Source organism: Lithobates pipiens, unplaced genomic scaffold (genome assembly GCF_037356315.1).
Source record: "Lithobates pipiens isolate NorthernLeopardFrog02 unplaced genomic scaffold, aLitPip1_a1.2 Scaffold_30, whole genome shotgun sequence".
Taxonomy (NCBI): Eukaryota; Metazoa; Chordata; class Amphibia; order Anura; family Ranidae; genus Lithobates; species Lithobates pipiens.
The window spans coordinates 157,726,948-157,738,186 of record NW_027507791.1 but is presented as its reverse complement, the minus strand read 5'-3'; positions in this window follow the sequence as shown (position 1 = coordinate 157,738,186).

Below are 11,239 nucleotides of genomic sequence, written 5' to 3'. Positions count from 1 at the left end.
AGGAGCGGAGATCCCTGTCCTCCACCACTTCAGGAATGCCTCTGATCCGCAGGTTCTGCCTGCGTTCACGATTCTCGAGGTCTTCTTGTTGTGTTTGGAGTTGAGAAACAGAGTGTTTAACAGCGGCGTTATTTTCCTCTAACACTTGAACATATTGGACCAGTTCATCAAATTTAGTCTCTAGGGTGTCCGTTCGGCTGCCCAACTGGTCAGTCTCACCCCTCAGCTCCTTGGCCAGCTTCCCAATTTCCTGAGTTATGGAGTGAGTGATAGCTTTGAGCAGGGATTGGAGCTTAGCGTCCAGGACATCTGCCGTCAGCAAAGTGGGGGACCCCTGGTCTAGGGTGGGCGAAGGAGCGTCCGGGCAGTTCAAATCTGGTTCATAGCGAATTGGAGGGTCTGATGCAGGGTCTCCCTCTAGTTGGGAAGAGGGGATGGATTTGTGTAGATAACGGTCCATGGTGGATGAAGTTTGGGGGAGAAGAACAGAAGCGTAGGACTTTCTTTGGTCTCCTATCTTCCCCATGGGGTGCACGGCTGGGCTGAGTGGGTGAGGATGCGACTCCCGGAGGTAGTAAAGCTGGAAAATGCTGAGAAGGAGCCTCAGGAAGGCGGGGGTGGGGACCCAAAATCACATGGTTGTCATAGTATAGGGGTTCTCACATGTTCTGGCAGTCAATAGGCCTGGGCAAGTAGGCACAGGAGTGGAAGGGAGTGCAGGGGAGATACAGGGAGATTCGGGGGGGCAAAACAGTCAGCCCAGGTGGACGTGGGGGGAAGCAGGGGCACAGGGGGGGATGAAGGGGGGGTAGTTGCAGAAAGGTACCTGTTGAGATGGCAGAACACTGCGCTGTGTATCTGTGAGTCAAGGTGGAGGTCAGTCACAGTGGGGGAGAGCAGTTCGGAATCCTCCAGGGACCTCTGGCAGGTTGCACCGCAGACGGAGGGTGAGGATGGATGCAAACCTCCTCAACAGCAGCTACCAGCACCTCCGCTGGGCAAGTGGGTCGTATAGGCCCGGGGCCTAAAGATGGCGGCCGGCCTCGTGTGAAAGGGGCTCCGCAGTAGGCCTCAGCGCGGCCGGATCTTCCGGAGGCGTTTCAGGACACCTCCGCTGGTCGTCTCTACCCCCGATGGCCGTTAGGGGACGTCAGCCGTGCTGCAGGGCACCTGTGATGGCGCAGAGGTCCAGGGGTAAAGTAGGCCCCAAGATGGCGGCGGCGGTCTGGCAGACAGAAGTAGGCCGCGAGCCTGGATGGGGCTCGAGCGGCCGGCAAAACTTGCAAAAAAAACCCCCGGGATGACGCAGGAGGGTTCCGGCACCCAGCGGGGGGAGTCCAGGGCTCTCTCCCCGCTCGGATCGTCCCGATGGTGGTGGATGAAGCGGCGGCTGTGTCGGAGCTCTGGCACAGCACGTCCGCTCCCGTCGACTTCCGGTCACGCCCCTTGTTCCCTATCCATTATATTCCCAACTTGTTCCATGGCTAAGTTCTTCATACTCCTTATATGGAATGTTCGCACCCTTAAAGTGATTGTAAAAGTGTGTTTTTTTTTTGTAAATAATAAACATAGTTACATAGTAGGCGAGGTTAAAAAAAAACACAAGTCCAACCTATGCGTGTGATTATATGTCATTACATTATATATTATTATATGTATTACATTGTATATCCCTGTATGTTGCGGTCGTTTGGGTGCTTATCGAATAGTTTTATGAAACTATCGCTGCCCCCCGCTGAATTCACTGCCTGTGGAAGGGAATTCCACATCCTTACCATTCTTAAGCCCCATGCACACTATCAGTTTTTCTGCTGGGTTTTTCTTTCAGGTTTACCAAAACCATGTAGTGCAAGTGCCTGGCTGTTTGCATACAAATTGAAACTCCTAAGGTTTGACCTCATATTATATGGTTTTGGTAAATCCGAAGGAAAAATTCAGCCGAAAAACTGACAGTGCGTATGGGGCTTTACAGTAAAGAACCCTCTATGCAGTTTAAGGCCAAACCTCTTTTCTTCTAATTTTAGTGAGTGACCATGTGTCTTATTAAACTCCCTTGCAAGAAAAAGTTTTATCCCTATTGTGGGGTCACCAGTATGGTATTTGTATATTGGAATCATATCCCCTCTCAAGTGTCCCTTCTCCAGAGAGAATAGGTTCAGTGCTTGCAACCTTTCTTCAGAACTAATATCCTCCAGACCCTGCTTAGCTGCCCTTCTTTGTACTCGCTCCATTTCCAGTACATCCTTCCTGAGACTGGTGCCCAGAACTTGACAGCATACTCCAGATGAGGCTCGACCAAAGTCTTGTAGAGTGGGAGAATTCTCATTTTATCCCTGGAGTTAATGCCCTTTTTAATGCATGCCAATATTCTGTTTTCTTTGTTTGCATGCCATTGCTGAGCCTGTCATCTACTAGGACCCCCAGGTCCTTTTCCATCCTAGATTCCTCCAGAGGTTCTCCCCCAGTGTATAGATTGCACTCATATTTTTGCCACCCAAATGCATTATTTTACATTTTTCTACATTAAACCCCATTTGCCACGTAGTTACCCACCCCATTAATTTGTTCAGTTCTTCTTGCAAGGTTTCCACATCCTGCTAAGAAGTTATTGCCCTGCTTAGCTTAGTTTCATCCACAAAAACAGAGATTGAGCTGTTTACCCCATTCTCAAGGTCGTTTATGAACAAATTAAACAGGACTGGTCCCAACACAGACCCCTGGGGGACCCCACTTCCCACCCATGACCATTCCGAGTATTCCCCATTTATCACCACCCCCTGAACTTGCCCTTGTAGCCAGTTTTTAATCCATATACTCACCCCATGTGGCATCCATGCCAACTGACCTTACTTTGTACAGTAAATGTTTATGGGGAACTGTCAAATGCTTTTGCAAAAACCAGATACACCACGTCTACAGACCTTCCTTTATCTAGATGGCAGCTCACCTCCTCATATAAGGTTAATAGATTGGTTTGGCAAGAATGATTCTTCATGAATCCCTGCTGATTACTAGTTTGGCAGATAAACAGGTTTAGGAGATATCCCTTTTACCTACAGGTAAGCCTTATTATAGGCTTACCTGTAGGTAAAAGTTACAAAAATGACTATACAACCGCTTTAAGTTTCCCAAGTCTATTTCTAATTCTGTCCTCTGTTAGCCACAAGGGTGAGGACAAACGCTGCAGTTTTGGTTATTGAAGCCCACCCCGATTCCCACGTGAAGACTGAGGAGAAGAATAAATATAATACCTTCGCCATCTCCCCATCCTTTGTAACCAGATGTCTTTCCTCATTCTTTATTGGGCCAATATGGTCTGTCCTCCCTTTTTTACTGTTTATATACTTAAAGAATTCTTTGGATTTTTTTGCTCTCCTCCGCTATACGTCTTTCATGTTCTATCTTAGCAACCCTAATTGCATCCTTATGCCACGTACACGCGACCGGACTTTCCATCAGAATACACTCTGGCTGTCTTTCCGATGGAGTTCCGATCCAATGGACTTGCCTACACATGATCACAAAAAAGCCTGTTTGTTTCTAACACGATGACGTATGATGGGACTAGAAAAGGAAGTTCAATAGCCAGTAGCCAACAGCTGCCCTTGCGTCGTATTTGGTCCATCGGACTAGCATACAGACAAACGTTTTTTCCGATGGAAATTGATTCCGTCGGAAAGATTTAAAACATGTTCTGTTTCTAGGTTCGTCAGACTTTTTTAAAAAAAAAAGTCAGCTGGAATATCCAATGAAATTATTCCGTCGGATCTTATCTGCCGGAAAGTCCGGTTGTGTGTACGTGGCTTTGCATATCTTGTTACATTCTTTGTAAAGTCTGAATGCAGATGATCCCTCAGCCAGGGTATTTTTGAAGGCCTTCTCCTTTGCTTTTATATGCATTTTTACATTAGAGTTAAGCCATCCATCTTTTGTTTACTCTTTTAAATTTATTTCCCAATGAGATGCACTGGATAATGCCCTTATTTAATATGCTCTTAAAGCAAACCTCTCTCTCCGCCGTGTTGTTTGTTTCTAATATTTTATCCTAATTTATATCTTCTAGCAAGGTTCCTAGTTTAGGGAAGCTGGTTCTTTTGAAATTCAGTGTCTTTGTGTTCCCCTTGTATCCTATTTGTCTGTCTGATTTATACTGACCTGTGATAGCCGTTTCCTAAATTGCCCCGCATTTCCACATCCGTTATCAGGTCTGTATTGTTGGTAATCAGTAGATCTAGTAACACTTTATTTCTAGTTGGCGCGTCTACCATCTGTCCCATGAAACTGTTCTTTAACCCTTTCCCGCCGAGCGTACGCACATCTGCGTACTCGGCTTCCGGGGGTTATACCGGGATGATGCCCGCACCTGCAGGCATCATCCCGGTACCGATTTTTACAGCAGGCGATTGGCTATCCAGGCATAACAACCGATGCGGCTAAAAGCCGCTCGGCTGTTATGCCGGAGGAGCGGGAGGGGACGCCCCCCCCTCTCGCCGCTGTTACCGGTGCTCCCGCTCGATCGGGAGCACCGATTAAAGATCCGTCGGCTCTGGCTGCTGGGGAGGAACTGGAACGAAGCCGTAATCGGCTTCGTTCCAGTCTCCTCATCGTAAACACGGAAGCGACGTCATGACGTCACTTCCCGTTTACTCGGCTGCCAATGGCGCCGGTTTTAAAAAAATATCCGGTATTCAGAATCGCCGTTTTCGGCGATCTGAATACACTGAAGTGTAAAGGAGGGGTGGGGGGTCTTTTAGACCCCCGATCCCTCCATAAAGAGTACCTGTCACCGCCTATTACTGTCACAAGGGATGTTTACATTCCTTGTGACAGCAATAAAAGTGATCAAATTTTTTTTTTTTTTTTTTTTAAACAATTTAGTCATTAAAAAATAAATAAAATAAATAAAAAAATAAAAAAAAAATTTTCAAAGCGCCCGCCGTCCCCGCGAGCTCGCGAAGCAAAGAAAACGCATGCGGAAGTCGCGCCCGCGTACGTAAACGGTGTTCAAGTCACACATGTGAGGTATCGCCGCGATCGTCAGAGCGAGAGCAATAATTCTATCAGTAGACCTCCTCTGTAACGCTAACCTGGTAACCGTAAAAAATGTTTAAAGCGTCGCCTATTGAGATTTTTAGGTACCGTACTTTGTCGTCAATCTACAAGTGCGCGCAATTATAAAGTGTGACATGTTTGGTATCTATTTACTCGGCGTAACATTATCTTTCACATTTCGCAAAAAAATTGGGCTAATTTTACTGTTTTTTTTTTTTTTTATTCATGAAAGTGTCCCTTTTCCCAAAAAGTTGCGTTTAAAACACCACTGCGCAAATACCGTGTGACATAAAATATTGCAACAATCGCCGTTTTATTCTCTAGAGCCTCTGCTAAAAAAATATATATAATGTTTGGGGGTTCCAAGTAATTTTCTAGCAAAAAATATGGATTTTAACTTGTAAACACCAAATTCCAAAAATAGGCTTAGTCATGAAAGGGTTAAGACATTTAGGAACTGGCGAGCCTTCGAAAAATGTGTGGTTCCCTCCACACAGTCTTGTCTGGATAATTAAAATCCCTTATTATCATAACACTTGCCATCCTTGCTGCTAATCCACAACTCGCTAAGGCTATAGCTAAGGCTATAGCATATGCCCAGTATTATTTTCCTCTTAGCGTCATCCCTTTGGAGCTCTACCCATAAGGATTCCACCTCCTCCCTAGCTCCCTTATTGATGTCATCTCTCACGTTCACCTGTACATTATTCTTGATATATAGGCATATCACTCCCCGTTTTTACCCTCTCTATCATTGCGATAAAGGGAATACCCATGAATGATTGCCAGCCAATCATTAGAGCTGTTGAACCAGGTCTGAAATTCCCACAAAATGGAAATCCTCCTTGTTCAACAGTATCTCTAGTTCACCCATCTTGTCCGCCAGGCTCCTGGCATTGGTGAACACGCCACATAGTTTAGACTGGTTGCATACTGTCCTCTTATTAAGTGTTACACTTATCTGCTCTGTGCAAGGGTTTTGCACAGAGTTGCCCTGATCCTCCTTTTCTGGGGTCCGGCGGAGGTGCTTCTGGCTCCTCCTCTTCCGAGTGCCCCCACGGAGAGCTGCTTTTCATGGGGGCACCGATGAGGGTATGCTCCCGAGTCCTGCTGCATCTATTGAAACAGACAGCAGACCTTGGCCTCGCCCCTGGCTCCCGTGTCACTGATAGCAGCAGGAGCCATTCGCTCCCACTGCTGACAATCAAATCCAATGAGGACCAGAGACAGCGGCTGGAGCTGCTGGGCTCATTTTCGTCACTGGAACGACCAGGTTTAGGTAATAAAAAGGGGGCCTCTAGGGGACAGCTGTAGCACAGGTTTTTTCCCCCTAAGGCCGCGTACACACGGGCGGACTGTTCGCCCAACTTTGTCCGCTGAACAGTGTTTGGGCGGACAGTCCGCTCGTGTGTGGGCTTTCAGCGGACAGTTTGACGGACAAGGTTTTTCGGTTTTTCCGAAAAACTGTCCGCTGAAACCTTGTTTCAGCGAACAGTCCGCTCGTGTGTAGGCTTGTTCGTCAAACAAAGTTGCGCGCATGCTCAGAAAGGATTTTCACGCCGAAAGTTATAATGCAGTGTATAGGACGTCGTATTTTTCGTCCCGTCGTACGTGCCGTTCACGTCATCGCGCACGGTTTCAGCAAACTGTTCGTCCGTCGTGTGTGGCCATGTCCGTCCATGCTAATTTTGAGCGGACTGTTTGCCGAAACTGTTTGACGGACAAAGTTGGGCGAACAGTCCCCGCGTGTGTACGCGGCCTAATGCATAGAATACATTAAAGTGAAAACTGAGGGTTTACAACTCCTCTAACTTGGCTGTGAAGAAGTCTCTAGTTTTCACCTATGTCCGTAGATTTAAGCTACACCTGTGTAGCCAAGAAACCCATTTGATGGACTCCCAAATTCTTAGACTTAAAAAGGCTTGGGTGGTCATTATCACAGTACCTATTCAAATTATGCCGGGTTTCAGTATTCTCATCCATAGATCTCTGTAGTTTCATAGTTAGTAAGGTTGAATAAAGACACCAGTCCATCCAGTTCAACCTGAGTGAGTGTCTACAATTGTCCCTTCACTTTGCACACTCACATCGGTCCCTACCCTCAAGGAGCCCACAATACAAAGTCCCCACTCATATACTAGGGCCAATTTTGGACAGAAGCCAATTAACCTACCTGCATGTCTTTGGATTGTGGGAGGAAACCGGAGTACCCGGAGGAAACCCACGCAGGCACAGGGAGAACATGCAAACTCCAGGCAGGTAGTGTCGTGGTTGGGATTCGAACCACTGTGCTGCCCTACTAGAACAGTGATGGCGAACCTTGGCACACCAGATGTTTTGGAACTACATTTCCCATGATGCTCTGGCACTCTGCAGTGTAGTGGAGCATCATGGGAAATGTAGTTCCAAAACATCTGGGGTGCAAAGGTTCGCCATCACTGTACTAGAAGTTAAAACAGCCCAGGGGGTCGCTATGTGATACTACATGCATTCATTGCTGGTACTGCTTTTGGGATTGTGGGTCTTTATTTCCACCCCCCTGCTGATGTTACTTTTCTTTATTATGCAACAAGTCACTCTTTACAGGGTTGTGAATGTTTTACTTTTGAGGGATTTTAGTTTAACTCCTGCTCCTTACCTGGACAGACTCCACCCCCTCCACTGATTGGTCTCCTAGTTTATCCCAATGGGCTTCCTCTTTTGCACTGATGGATGTGTGCTGCCATTTTCATCCCTCTGAGAATATACTTGCCATCCTGACACTCACTGATCTGTTTCCTGTCTAGACCTTATTTTTGCTTCCTCAGCAGTCTTGTGGCAGGTGTCTGTTGATATCCTGTTTAGGGGTATCTCGCATCATGACCCACTTTTGATCTCAACGCAATTTGCTGCGCCAGTAGGCGGAGGGTTGTGGAAGCTGTCCAGGTACTGGATTATGGACTCCAAGATCCAGGAAACTATCCTGGAGGCACTTTTTCGGTTTTGGATTACCAATGAGGACTCTGCTAACCCCTTGGCTTAGAGGGATATAGGACTTGCAATTTAGAAGTTAAAAGGGATTCTGTGCACTCTCTGGAGCAACTAGAAGATACCCTCAGACAACAGGAGGTTGCTTAGATTGCAAACGCTGATTGAGCTGGTTATGTTGCTTGGCAGCAAGCCCTGTAAGAAGTCTCTGTTCTCTAGGCTGGCATGACTCAGCAATCCCCAATTTCCACTGCCCAACACATATTCAAATATGGAGATAAAAATGGGAGACCGTTGGCATGGCTGGCTAAGGGACATTTTTTTTATCATCCATAAAGGAAGAGTTAGGGGAGTGAATTGGGACTTGCTGGCGACCTCCGAACATATTAATGACCGATTTCTAAAATTTACTGCCAAATTATCTGCTATACTATTAAGCAGCTATAAGAGTCTGCTGGTTGGTTTCAAGATCTAGGGCAAATGTGGCGGCTTGGAGGCTGCCCTACTGGGATCCCTCATGGAGCTGAGTAATCTTGTGTACAAGGGCTCTCAGGCTTATTCTTCCCTCCCCATTCCTACTAGGGTTACGCTTTGGGTTTGAAATCAGTTTTGGACAGTCCAATCAATGGCTGCCGTAACCTCCTCTTTGGGGCAACCACACTTCTTCCAGATCCTACTTCTAGGCTTCTTCCAGATCCACGAGTGTGGGCCCGTTTTGGGATAAGTACACTGATATCAAGACGGCATATCCCTATATTATGCCCTCGGGTGTGCTCCTGACCTTTTTTGAAAACTCTCCATTTACGCGTTTTGAAACCCACAACAGTAAAATCGGTCTGTATCTGCAGTAAAGCATGCTTGTTATACTCACTGCGGAACCTGAGGGGTCAATCATCATCATCATTGTGTGTTTAAAAAAAAAAAAAAAAGGCTGTTTGATCCTGTCTTCTCTGATCCTCCCCTCTCCACCTGCTCAGTTTGGTGTGTATTGCTAGTTTTTTTTTTTTTTTGTGCCTTGGCAGGGTGAATGTGATTTTTAATCAGCAGGCTAGTCAGCACTCACACGCAGCCTCATAGGACAGTGAGAGTACAGTGAAAACTCCTACTACAAGTGACATAGTCTTAGCAGTACTAACGATTAGAGTAATTATTAGACTAAAGATTAGATGCAGGCTACCTGGTCCGATACCACAGTTATCGTTAATTTAAAACATTTATTTTAGTAGGGTGTACTATAGTGTATGTCCATGCAGGGATAGGTTTACCTGCAAAAGGTGTTAAATGCATGTCTGTGCAGGCAGTCCTATTGATGCCAATTGGGACGCAGCTGCAGCAGGGATTCAGATGCTGCTCCCAATCTAACATCCATGTACGTGCATGGCCATGAACGCAGGCATTATGCTTTCAGGGCCATGCATCCATTGGGAGCAGCGTCTGTCCAATTGATTTCAATAGAACTGCCTGCATAGTGATGCATGGAACATCTGTACATCCCTTTGTGGGTAAACAGGGACATGCATGGGTGTATTCTATAGAACACCCGTGTGAATGAGGCCTTACGGGTGTTTGTAACCAGAGCAGTGTCAGTAGTACATTGTACTACTGTGGCTAGTTATTACACTGGTGGGCTGCTCTGATGACACTGTATCTGACTGCAGCCAGCTTGTGTCTAATCACTAGATACAGCAATACATCATATCACCATACTAGTGCAACCAGCCACAATGTTCCCGATAGCCACCAGAGCAGTCCCAGTGTAAGGCTTCATATACATACTGCCTACCTTGACGGCAGGAACCCGCAAAAAAAACATGACAAAAATCACACCACATTTTTGAATTTTGCCACGCTTTTTGTTTTCCCACAGCTGGTGGTCAAAGCGTCCTATCATGAACGTAATTCCTCCATGTTCAGGAGTGGGAGGATGAAACTCCCCTAACTGCACCAGTTCCTATACGCTGGTAAAAGCTGTGTACATTGACATTTTATAGAGTTGAGTTTAGGCGCTTTTTTTTTTTCTTTTCTGCCAAAGGCTTCTAAACTCAAGTTTAAGAGCCATTAGTGTACATGAAGCCTCAGCCAAAAACAATGTCCCTGTTCACTGCCACACTGGTCCCAGTGTCCTTAATCTAGTGTAAGCCAGCAAGTGATACCAATTACTGCCACACAAGCCCCAGTGTACGCCAATAACAGCGTCCCTGATTGCCACCGCATCAGTCAGCCAACCACCAATAGTATTGCTGATCAGCACTACACCAGTGCAGTGTTGCCTCTGCCTGCTACCTATACTGAGTCTGGCCAGTTTATTGGCCACATTTCTGGTTGCTGCCTGGACTGATCCTTTGCCTGTTTGTTGACCTGTCTCTGCCTGATGTCTGAACTGAAGCATCTGCACATTCTGCTGACTTTGTTTTTGCCAGACACCAATCCCAGCCATCCCCTGAGAACATCTCCTGCAATCACAGCTCCCACCATCGCTGCAAGGACATCTGTCCACCATGCAATCTCCAGCACCCAAATACTGTTGATGATATCTTAACTCAGAATCATGCAATGAAGAAGATACCTGGGAATGTAGGGCAGTAAATGTTTGATGCCATTCCATTAAATGTTGAGGGAAAGGGGGCTGTTGGTAAAGTTGGGCTTAATGATATTCAAAAAAAAAAAAAAAAAAAAAAAAAAAAACGCATTTCTCCGAAAACCCGAAATAATTAAGGTTGAATCCGTTATGGAAGGCTTATGGTGTCTGTTGAATGTTCTAAGAAGATTCAACAGAGAAGCTAAACTGTACAACACCGAAATCACACATTTCTTATCGAATGTTCCGCCTACAAGCTATAGTAGAATTTTAATGTTGTATGCCACTAGTAGTAATGATTAATATAATTATTACTAGTCAACCAACATTAGAATTCTTCTATAGCCTATGGGCGGAGTATTTGACCATAAATGTCCACTCGCGGCAACTGCTTACTCGAATCTTCATGTCGAATAATCTTGGACTAATAGAGCTAAGGTTAGGCACATTTGACCACAGGTTCGATAGACACAGATCGCTATTGTCAGCAGCCTGTCAAATCTCCTATCTATATCAAACTGTTGTTGCAACGAAAATAAAGCATTTGTTTATATCGGATCTTTCGGCTTTCAGATCCTGCATGTTCATTATCGTTTGTTAAAAGTAAAAACGATAACGAAAATAACCCAAAATTCTGACGAA